Source organism: Sminthopsis crassicaudata, chromosome 4, assembly GCF_048593235.1.
Source record: "Sminthopsis crassicaudata isolate SCR6 chromosome 4, ASM4859323v1, whole genome shotgun sequence".
Lineage (NCBI taxonomy): Eukaryota > Metazoa > Chordata > Mammalia > Dasyuromorphia > Dasyuridae > Sminthopsis > Sminthopsis crassicaudata.
Genome location: NC_133620.1, coordinates 36,887,912 through 36,899,466, shown reverse-complemented (window position 1 = coordinate 36,899,466; position 11,555 = coordinate 36,887,912).

Genomic DNA, 11,555 nt, shown 5'->3' with positions numbered 1-11,555 from the left:
GTCTTAGATTCTAGGCAAAATTTAAGTCCTAGATTTAATATATATATATTTATAATATATTCATACACTTATTATATTTAATATGACATTAAATTTATATATTGTATAATAATATTTAACTTTAATATGCAATTTTTAAATAAAATTTGTACCAAGCAAATTAGAATTACCTTGTCCTTATGAACCTGTCCCAGCCTTCCCTTGATGAAAAACAACTTCAGTTTCACTGAAAGAAAACTGAATATATTCATTTGCATTTTACATATGTACATAGATACCTGTTTTATATATATATATATATATATATATATATATATATATCATGTACATGTTACATATGTATATATACACCATATATATGTATATATATATATATACATATATATGTGTATATATATGGTAATAGATATAGACCTAAAATCTTAAAATTATAAAATTAAAAAAATCTTTAAAAATTAGAGATTTAACCCCTTCATTTTGCAGACGAGGAAACAGATAAAGTTTTGAGTCAAAAGACTAGATCTAGAAGAGGCTTAGGCATCTAAGTGGCTTAGTGGGAAGAGTTCTGGATTGGAAGTTCAAATTCAGTCTCAGACACTTATTAGCTATATAACTCTGTTTGCCTCATCTGTAAAATGGGAATAATAGCACTTACCTCCTAAGAGTGGTTGTGAGGATCAGGTGTAATAGCACAGGTAAACTGCTCTGTAAGTCTTGAAGCTATTATTATTATTATTACTATTCTATTACTGTATATATATATTCTATAACTGTATATATATGTGTAATATATGTATAATATATATATATATATATATATATATATGTAATATATATGTAAGTGTGAACAGGATGCCTTTGTTAGAAAGCCTCATGCTGTAGTAGATATTTGAACATGCCCATGACTGTCCACACTGCAAAAAAATATCATTTAAAAAAATGAGGGACCAAAAAAAAAATAAAATTATAGAATGGTCCCAAAGCAAAAGGGAGTGATATCAGTGAATAGCAAGGTATCCTTATGTGTTTCATTGTCATTCAGGCAAAGTCAAGAGAATATGGGGAAGGCTCTCAGCACACTGAGTGGATCCCTACTAAGTGTCATACAGGATGGCTATCATTCGGCATTGTAGGAGGGAGTTATCCACACAGATAAAATCACCCATCCAGTGGGGTAGTTTGTCAACTCATATTGTTTTTAGTCATTTTTCCGTTACGTCCAATTCTTTGTGATTCCATTTGGGGTTTTCTTGCCAAAGATGCCACTTCCTTCTCCAGCTCATTTTACAGATGAGGAAACTGAGGCAAACAAGGTTAAGTGACTTAACCAGGTCCCCACAGCTAGGAAGTTTCTGAGACTAAATTTGAACTGACCCCAGGCCCAGCACTCTAGCTGCCCTGCCAACTCATATCCACTCCTATACAAATGTCATGTATGTTGTTCATTGTGACCAGTCACCAGATTCTGGGTTACCGACCACAATAGGAGAATGACTATGGAGGGAGGGAATGTTTAAATACTCTTTCTTCCCCACCACCTTTAACTAAGGAGACCACCGGATTATCCTCAGGTTTGCTTTCTCTTAGCCCCAGATCAGCTAATACTCTGGAGAATCCTCCCCAACTGTGGCAGCTGTGTCATGAGAATGATTTTATTAATAAAACTCCTTCAATGTGACCTCATGGGATTTTCCACTGTCATTGTTTAGGCATCACTAGGGGCAAAAAACCGAGGCCTCTTTTAATAACACATTTACATAAGTTGATCTGAACGATCCCCATGTGATGGTACATCTCCAGGGCTGGCCTGTCATCTTGGAACAGCCTAAGGTGCCGGTCCCAAAGAGATTCAAACTCAAGAATTAACTAGTCTTCATAAAATGGGAACATCTCTACAAGCAGTAAAACAAATGATTATCATTTCTTTTTGGCGTTGGACTATGCCAAGCTAGAGAAAAACAGAGCTTTCAAACGCCGACAATCTGGTATATTGAAGTATGACCATTATTTTTTATTTTCCACATTTTTGGTCCAAAGACAGTTCTGAGTAATTGATTCCCATAATGAGCTATGGTTCGTTAGTCAATTTAATTTATAATTGAATTGGATGGATGTAACTCTGTGTAAAATTGTCTCTAAAGAATCTGTTTTGTTCGTCTGTTCAACTTCTGACAGGGATGGAAGAAAATCTAAATTATTCCCTCCTGCAAGAGGGAAAAATTCAGTCTCAGCCTCCCTGGTGAAATTAAGAGAAAAAAATATTTTTAATAGTTGCCATGCAAAAATATTATGGCTTTACTAAAATTTATACAAGCATATCAATTAACACATTCATGACTTGAGAGACTGCTTTAGTGATAGGAAAATGTGCTGGAGGCCACAGCCTTTTACAGGCACATGGAAAGGTTTCTCCTTATTAGAATGAGCTCCAGGTCTCTCTACATTTATTTTTATCAGTTATTGACAAGGCTTGTCTTATTACTACAGAAATATACCGTGGAAACAATGGCTCTAATTCTCCAGGTGTTTTGCAATCATTGTAACTTGTATTTCCCATACATTCCTGTAATGGTGTAATTTGGGGGAGCAATTATTAAAATAACCAAGTGGATTTTTTTCTCCCCTTTAAGTTCTGAAAAGGCTGTCAGGATTAAAAAAAACCCAAAAAAAACAAAACAACATAACACGAAACCAAGCAACTTTAATTGTTAACAATAGATTTTTTTTCCTCCTTCTCTTGTCCAAAGATTGTCTTACTTCCCGAGTTCTTTATCTTAAAACTTTTCCCATGCATGCACGCAAAATAAAACCATCATTATGTACAAGGAAATGTTTTACAGTTAATGCCATCTAAGATATTCTCCAAGAGCCAAAATGCATAGGATTTTGGTAAAAGGCAATCTGCTCTAGCAATATAATGCATGCAAACTAGTCTTGTCTAAAACCTGAGGCAGGAACTGTGCACATTGCCTTGGATGGCACCTATGGAGCTGGCTTTGATACTATGCCCAGAAGTGGGTTGCATGCTGTGATCTGAACGAAATTTAATCATTTTTTAGAAGCCAGGGGCCTTTGAGGTGCTCTTGTTCCATAAGACTTATTATAGCAAAGAAAGACTAAGGTATATGCGTTATTATTCCTTGTTAACAATGGTAATACAGTAATAAGCTCTAATGATGAACTGCTGTGTGAGATGGGTTTAGGCTGATATAGAACAGGAAACTATGAAAATGAGTATCTGTTCTACATAAACACTGTACTGTTGAGACAGCAAGGGCATAAAACGACATCCCGTAATCTGATAAAGAAAAGACCCTATTGCTTTTTAAGCATGCTATTTGTGTGGCCTGCAATCTAATCATTTACAAACATAAATATTTGATCTAATTACAATAATGGTAAGAATGATGGTGAGCCAAAGATGGGTTGGATGGTGATATACACTATTATCAGTTTTCAGAGAAACATGTTTTATGAATTTCTTTCTTTCTTTCTTTCTTTCTTTCTTTCTTTCTTTCTTTCTTTCTTTCTTTCTTTCTTTCTTTCTTTCTTTCTTTCTTTCTTTCTTGTTTTTCTCTTTTTTCTTTTCTTTTCTTTCTTTCTTGTTTTTCTCTTTTTCTTTTCTTTTTTCTTTTCTTTCTTTCTTTCTTTCTTTCTTTCTTTCTTTCTTTCTTTCTTTCTTTCTTTCTTTCTTTCTTTCTTTCTTTCTTTCTTTCTTTCTTTTTTCTTTCCTCATTTCCTTCCCTCCCTCCTTCTTTCCTTCCTTCCTTTCTTCCTTCTTTCCTTTCTTTCTTCCTTTCTCTCTCTTTCTTCTTTTTCTTTCTTTGTTTCTTTCCTCCTCCTTTCTTCTTCTCTTTCTTCCTTTCTCTCTTTCTCTCTCTTCCATCCTTCTTTCCTTTCTTCCTTCCTTCCTCTCTTCCTCCCTTCCTCCCTTTTCCCCTTCCTTCCTCCCTTCCTTCTCTCTCTCTCTTCTCTCTCTCTCTCTCTCTCTCTCTCTCTCTCTCTCTCTCTCTTTCTCTCTCTCTCTCCTTCTCTCTCTCTCTCTCTCGCCCCTCTCCTTTCTTTTTTTTTCTTCCACTGTCTGCCTCTACTTCCTTTATTATTTAAATGTTAAAATGGAAATAAGGTGAGGGAAGGCTTAAATTTGTGGAATTTTTCTCCTTCCCCCTTCCTTTCTAAGAAGGAGTTTGCCACCCTATACAAGGTGTTTTGGCTCCCAGGAATTTTGTCAAGAGCTTTATCTGTTGAGCTATAGATTTGGATATCTATAGATTCTGTCAGGTCCCTAGTGCCTATGATTAGGGGTTAAATAAATGTATTTAACTGAACCTAGCTCTCTATTCTTACAACATATTATTCAGCCCCACCATTGGGATTTTGGGGAGTGGAATGATAGGAATGAATAAAAATAGAAATCCTACTTATTCCCTTGTTCAGATCTTTTTGGCACAGCAGAGGAAGGTTTGGATCAATAGCTGACTCCTTGGCCTGCCATTCAGGATTTTCTGTGGTCTGATCTCTACTTGCTTCCATAGCCTTGAATGACCAGTTTTCTGCATGCACAACGTCTCTTTCCCTTCCCAGTGAGTCAATAATACTTTTGATGATTCCCTTCTCTCCTAATAGAGGTTCCTTCTCTCTCATATCTTGCCCTTATGTTAGTGACCAGTTGAGATTCCAGGATGCTCTCTTCCAGAATTCTAGAAAACAACTGGGAATCCCAAAGACTAGATAGATTGATATGATGAGGAGGTTTTGCCCGCAAAGAGAAGAAGGGTTTCTAACCTGGGAGTCCATAGAGTCCTTGAACTTTGTTGGGTAAAACACATACACACACACACACACACACACACACACACACACACGCACACACATGCACACGCACACACACACAGAGAAACAAGACACACACAATACATGTGTATGTGTGTATGTGTGTGTATATATAAATATATATATATATATATATATCACAAACCTCTAACTGAAATTTATTATTTCCTTCAATAATGAAGTTAGAAACAAAATCAAAAGCAAATACTATTCTGAGAAAGGTTCCAGAAGCTCCCTCAAGAAACTACAAAAGAGGTCCATGATAGCAAATAATAAGAATCCCAGAAGTGGATGGAACATTGGGACTATGGTGCTTCATCTTCATAAAATTCCAACTCCTTCATATTCTTCTTTTCCACATCCTTCTCCTTTTCCTATTATACCAGGAACTAGACCTGAGATTTCATTGATCACAAAGAACTCTCAGATGAAGAAGTTTCCTTTACCACTAAAAGTTTACAATTTCTCTGCATGGAAAATGACTGATGAAGACTGAGGAAATAGAGGTTTGATCTTCTGAACACATTGATTTATTGAGCACTGCATGCCAATTACCCAACAAAGCCTAGAGAACTGAGAGATTAATTTATTTACCCAGAGTTGTGTAGCCAATATATGTCAAAAGTTGGATTTAAATTTGAGTCCTCTTGGCTTCAATCCTTGTTCTACCATGTTTCTTTTTGGTATTATTATTGCTAACAACAACAACAAATCGCACTGCCAAGAAAGATAATATGATATAGTAGAAAGAAAGCTGCTTTTGGAGTTAGGAGAAAATGAGTTTGTGTCACCTTTGACATTCTAACTGTATGAATCTGGACAAGCCAGAATCTCTTGGTTCTCTAATCCAGAAATAAAAAAAAAAAAATCAATCAAAATCTAGATCTATCTGTCTATCTATTTATTTATCATCTACCTATCAGTCTATCATCTATCTATCAATCTATCATTTATCTATCTATCTATCTATCTATCTATCTATCTATCTATCTTTCAAGTGTCTACTATGTTCCAGGCATTGTAGTAATTGCTAGGTAATTGGGAGGTCCAATACAATCAATCCTCTCAAGTGTAAAATATTTAACAAAGTAAATAAAAATACAATAAACATAGATATTCTGAAATTGTAAAGCCAAATCAATATTTAGATGCAGGTATCTTCATGTATAGATTAGTGACTGCTTCGGTTTGAGTTTGTCAGCACTGCCCTCACCAATGCTCTCAGGGCCAGAATTGATGAGTGGGTATGGTTTGTGTTGGAAGATGGAGCTTCCTTCCTCTCTGGCAGCTTCTTATAGCAATGAAACTAAAAGTCTAGTCTAAAACTGAAATATCACACATATATAACATATTAATGTTTGAAAAGTGCTTCACTTATGTTTTCACAATCCTATGAGATATGTGTTATTCTTCCTCGTATTTTGCAGATGAGAAAGCTTTGGAAAACAAAGAGTCAGTGAGGAAAACAGAGATACCTTACTTAGGCATCCAGGATCACACAGATACTAAGTATAAGAAACAGAATTCGAGCCCAGGACTTTCTGACTGTCTTTTAAAGACAATATCCTGATGCTTCTCAACAACAGTAACAAAACCATACTTTGTTATAGCAATACCAAAGATACTTTGTAATATCATATATTTAGATCTAGAAGGAAATGTATAAGTTATAGGAGGGAGGCTAGAATCAAGAAGCACTGAATTCAAATGTGACTTCAGACACTAGGAATGCATAATAAAATCATTTTATTTTTGTCATCCTCAGTTTCCTCAACTGTAAAATAAGAATAATAATAGCACCTCACTCCCAGGAGTTATTTTGAGCATCAAATGAGGTAATCACTGTAGCCCAAAGAATTCATAAAAGAGAAGAAACTTAGGCAGAAATGTTTGTAGCAGCTCTTTTTGTAGTGGCAAAGAATAGGGAAATGAGTGGATGCCCATCAGTTGGGGAATGGCTAAATATGTAATGGAATATGAATGTCATGGAATATTATTGTTTTATAAGAAATGATGAGCAGGAGGAATTTAGAAAAATGAGTTTTACATGAACTGATGCTGAATGAAATGGGCAGCAGGAAAACATTGTACATAATAACAGCAACGTTGTGCTGATGATCATCTTTGATAAACTTTGATCTTTTCAGCCATACAATTATCTAACACAGTTCTAAAAGACTCATGATAAAAAATGCTACCCATATCCAGAGAAAGAACTATGGAGTCTGAATACGTACACTTAAGTGTATTCTTTTGATTTTTGTTGTATTTGTGTGTGTTTTGTTTTTTTCTTTCTTGTGTTTTTTTCTGTTTGCTCTGATTTTTCTTCTACAACATGACTAATGTGAAATATGTTTAATATAATTATATATGTATAACCTATATTAGATTAATTGCCATCTTGGGGAGGGGGAGGAAAGAAAATGAAAATCAAAATGTTATGAAAGTAAATGTTGAAAATTAACAAATTCAAAACAAACAAATCTAAAAATGAGATCATATTAGGAAAGCATTGTGCCTGACACATAGTAGATGCTATATAAAGGTTAAGTCCCATTATTACTTAACTATTAGGAGTCTCGATTTACAAGAAATAGAGGATAATAATAGCTATAGTACTCATGAATTTATTTATGGTGATCCTTCCTTTCTTCCCTTTCCTTCTTTTCATCTTCTTTTGACTTCAACCTTTATGATTTACAGATGAAGAAAGCAAGGCACTGAATGTTTAAGTATTTGCCCAGGATCACAAAACTGATCCTTGTTTGAGTAGGATTTGAATCCAGACCTTCCTAACACCTAGACTAACTAACCCATACTATCCTAATGAATGTTTGTTAAGCCTGTTCTTTACATAGTGGCTTCTGTAACAGAGAAATTAAAGGATGCAATTCATTTCCCAATACAGAATCTTCCCCAAAGGTAGTAGCTTTGAATACAGCTTGTGTGCATCTAAACAAAACAGAATTTTGCCTCGTCAGGTGAATGAATCCACTGGAGACCACTTATATTGTAATTGCTCCATCCCTACTGAGGACTTTTCAGCAGGCTTCGTTTTTAATGTAAGCCAGCTACATGAAATGGATTGAAAGGTGAATCTCAAAAACCCCACAACAACCCTCAGTCTAGTGTCTGTCTTTCATACCAGCACACAGTTCAATAAAGGCAGACTCTGGAGCTCAGGTAATTAGAGTCACAGTAAGTTATGATCCAGGGCATTGAGATTAGTTGTGATCAGTCAATCGGCTAGGAACCAACCCAAGCTAGAGCTTCCCTTTGGTCCTTAAATCCTTTTGACCATGCTTTGAAAACTATTGTTTTTCATCTAAAGTCTGAGATCAATACTTGGAATCAATAAACATTCATTTTCAACTAACAAGGACTGTGACTAGAGGATTCTTCTAAATATTTTCATAGAAGGATATCATCATTGAGTCGAACTCTGGATTGCAAATATGTCTAATTTTAAGAGATGACCTCTTTAGAAAAAAGGAAACAAATAAAATAAATAAAATATAAAAAAAACCTCTGCTTTAAAACAACTTTCATAATTCACCACTTAAAGACTCTCCTTTTCTAGGATTTCCAGCAAAACCAACCTTCATGTTGGTCTGAAGTTTCATTCTAGGCTCAATAAAAACTACTACTTATTGACAGTTTTGGCCCTCAAGAAATTTTATAATATATTCCATGTGATGGGTTGAAAGACCTTACCAAGCCATCAATGAATATTATAGTTGATTGAGTAAAGAACAAGAGGACTTCCAACAAGACCAAAATTATGGCCATATGTGGATGTAAGTGGGGAAGCATAATCACCTACTATCTGCCAGGTACTGACATAGATAAACACTTTACAAATATTATCTCATTTAGTACTCACAACAATCTTGAGAAATGGGTGTTATTATTTTAGAGTTGAGTAAACAGAGATAAACAGAGGTTAAATGGTTTGTTCAGGGTCAGAAAGCTAGAAAGTATCTGAGGATGGATTTGAACTCAGGACTTCCTTTTTTCTAAGTTCAGTGCTCTATTTCCTCTGTCAAGTAGATGCCTCAAAAATAGAGGCATCTGTGATTACCAATGGGGATCTGGAGAAATCGTCAATGTTGTTAAAATGATAAAATGAGAAATAGAAAAATGATAGAAGAAATGAATTCCCTCATAATTATTCTCTCTCATTTTATGTCACATATCCAAAGGAGATTGTAAGCTACTTGAGGGCAAGGACAATACCATATATGTGTTTGTATTCCTCATAATACTTAGTATAGAGCTGAGAAAAAAATTGGTATTTAAATTCTACTGCTCACAGACCATTATCTCTAAATAAGTCTTGGTTTCATGACACCAGGATAATGGAGTCATCCTCAACTTCTCTCTCTTCCTCATTTTACATACCCACTTAGTTGCCAGAGCTTTCTATTCTACCATGGTAATTTTTGAAAACTCATCCCTTCTCTCCACCTACATAGTCACCACCTCAGTTCAGGTCCCCATCTCCTCTAGTCTCTCTAATTGGTCTTCCTGTCTCAAGCCTCTCCTCAGTCCAGTCCATTCTCCACACAGCTGCCAAAGTGGTTTTCTGAATGCACAGGTAACTGTTGTCATCCTTTGATCACTACTAAATAAACTCTAGTAGGTCCTTATTGCTTCTAGGCCTAGGATCATATATAAATTCCTCTATTTAGTGATTAAACTCCTCATGACATGGCTTTTTATTATGCATTACTCAACTTCCTGCACTCAACAATCCAGCCAAAATGGCCTCACACAAAGTATTTACTTTTCTGCTTCTGTGATTTTGTACTGGCCTCCCCCCTACATGGAATATATTCTTTTTACCTCTGACTCATGGACTCTTTCTCGTTAAGACATGATATCTACTACAAGGAATCTTTCTTGATTTCCCCCCAAAGCTTCTCTCCCTAACTGCCTTGTATTTAGTTACCTTGCTTTTATCTTCTAAAATGTCTGATTATACATGGTATCTCCTCTATTAGGATGCAAATTTGTTATAATTAGGGATAGTTTTGGGGCAGCTAGGTGGTGCAGTGGATAGAGCACTGGCCCTAACGTCAGGAAGACCTGAGTTCATATCTGGTCCCACTTTATACTTCCTAGCTGTGTGACCCTGGGCAAGTCATTTAATTCCAATTGCCTCAGCAAAAACAAATAAACAAACAAGTAAATAAATAAATAAATCAATTAATTAATTAATTAGATAAATAAATAAATAAGCAGGGATAGTTTTATGCTTTGTCTTTTTATCTACAGCACCTTGAAGAGATGTTGATAAATTATTTTGATTGACTGATCACAGGTTATGGTTAGCTAACCTTAAATGAAAGGGTGTCCTCTTGGGATAGTGACTTGATGAAAGACTGTTGTTCATAAATTTGGTGCTATTTCTGCCATAGTTCTTACCTGCTTGATGCCAAACTTGTCCTTCATATCATCTACCTATTATACCTGAATCTTTCATGAATACCATTTAATCCTGTGGATTTGTTGGTAGTGACTTCATTTGACTTGCCTTCACATGGGACTCTGCTTACTCTCTTGGCTTACAATTTAGACTATATACCAGTCTCCACTGCTATCCAGGTTTGCTTTTGCTGGCTCTCTCAGGTTCTCTTAGTTACCCTTAAATTAGTACTTTGTAGGCTATGGAACATGACAGCATTTTCCTGTAGAATCACAACTTGGCCCTAAAAGCTGCAGGCAACCATCCTGTTTCTCAAAAGTTGTGAGATGTTATTGTGAGACATATTATGAGAAACTGAAAAAACCTTTTATAAAGTAAGCTAGACAAAGCACTATGCAAGACACTAGAAGATATACAACATTTAATTATTAATATTAACAATATTAATAATTATTATTTAATAATCTAGGGAGTTTATGGTCTAGCAATTTCACAAGATAGCAAAACAGATAGTGATAATTCACAGGATTATAAAAATATATTGATGACCAAATTATTGAAAAGGATTTGGAGAAGTATTATTCAAGGACATTCTTCATTAGGAACCATGTCTCACATAGTATGACTTCCATTTCTGTAAAAGAGAGTCACTTTCCTAAGGCCAGTCCTTGCTCCCGAAGGCACTGATGCCATACTGATTACAAACCCAGATGATGGCACCCTCAGACCTTTTTCAAACTCAGAAAATTGAAGATTCCACTTCTTTCATCCAGAAGGAAAAGACCAAGTGAAGCAACTAAAGATAAAGCTTTGTTTCTTGGGGTAACATAGCCGAGCATTTTCTTTCATCAGACACTATGCACCACTGAATCCAACTATGAAAAGATGGCTAAAAGGTCCATGACAAGACAGATGGCAGCAGCTGACTCAGGTCCTTAGAATGCCTTTACAGCCAATCAAAGGGCCTCCTACTCACCATGTGGTCAGCCAACCAGGAACCAGTTGCAGAATGTCTATTCATGCTCTAATATCTCTCCAAAGCATTTTTTTTAATGTCATCATGATTTTCCTGGAAAAAGTCTCCTCCACATGAAGGGACACTTTTGATATCCCCATCAACAGCAATGATGAGGAAGAGGAACCTATGGGCAATTTTTCTAGAAGGTATTAATAATGTCCAATCAAGTGGCCATTTTCTTATGATGAAGAATCAGCTTTAAACACCTCTTCTTCGATGGGTTACCCAACTACCAGAAAGTCCATCACTTCTGGTGGTCTCTCTTTTCTCAGAGGA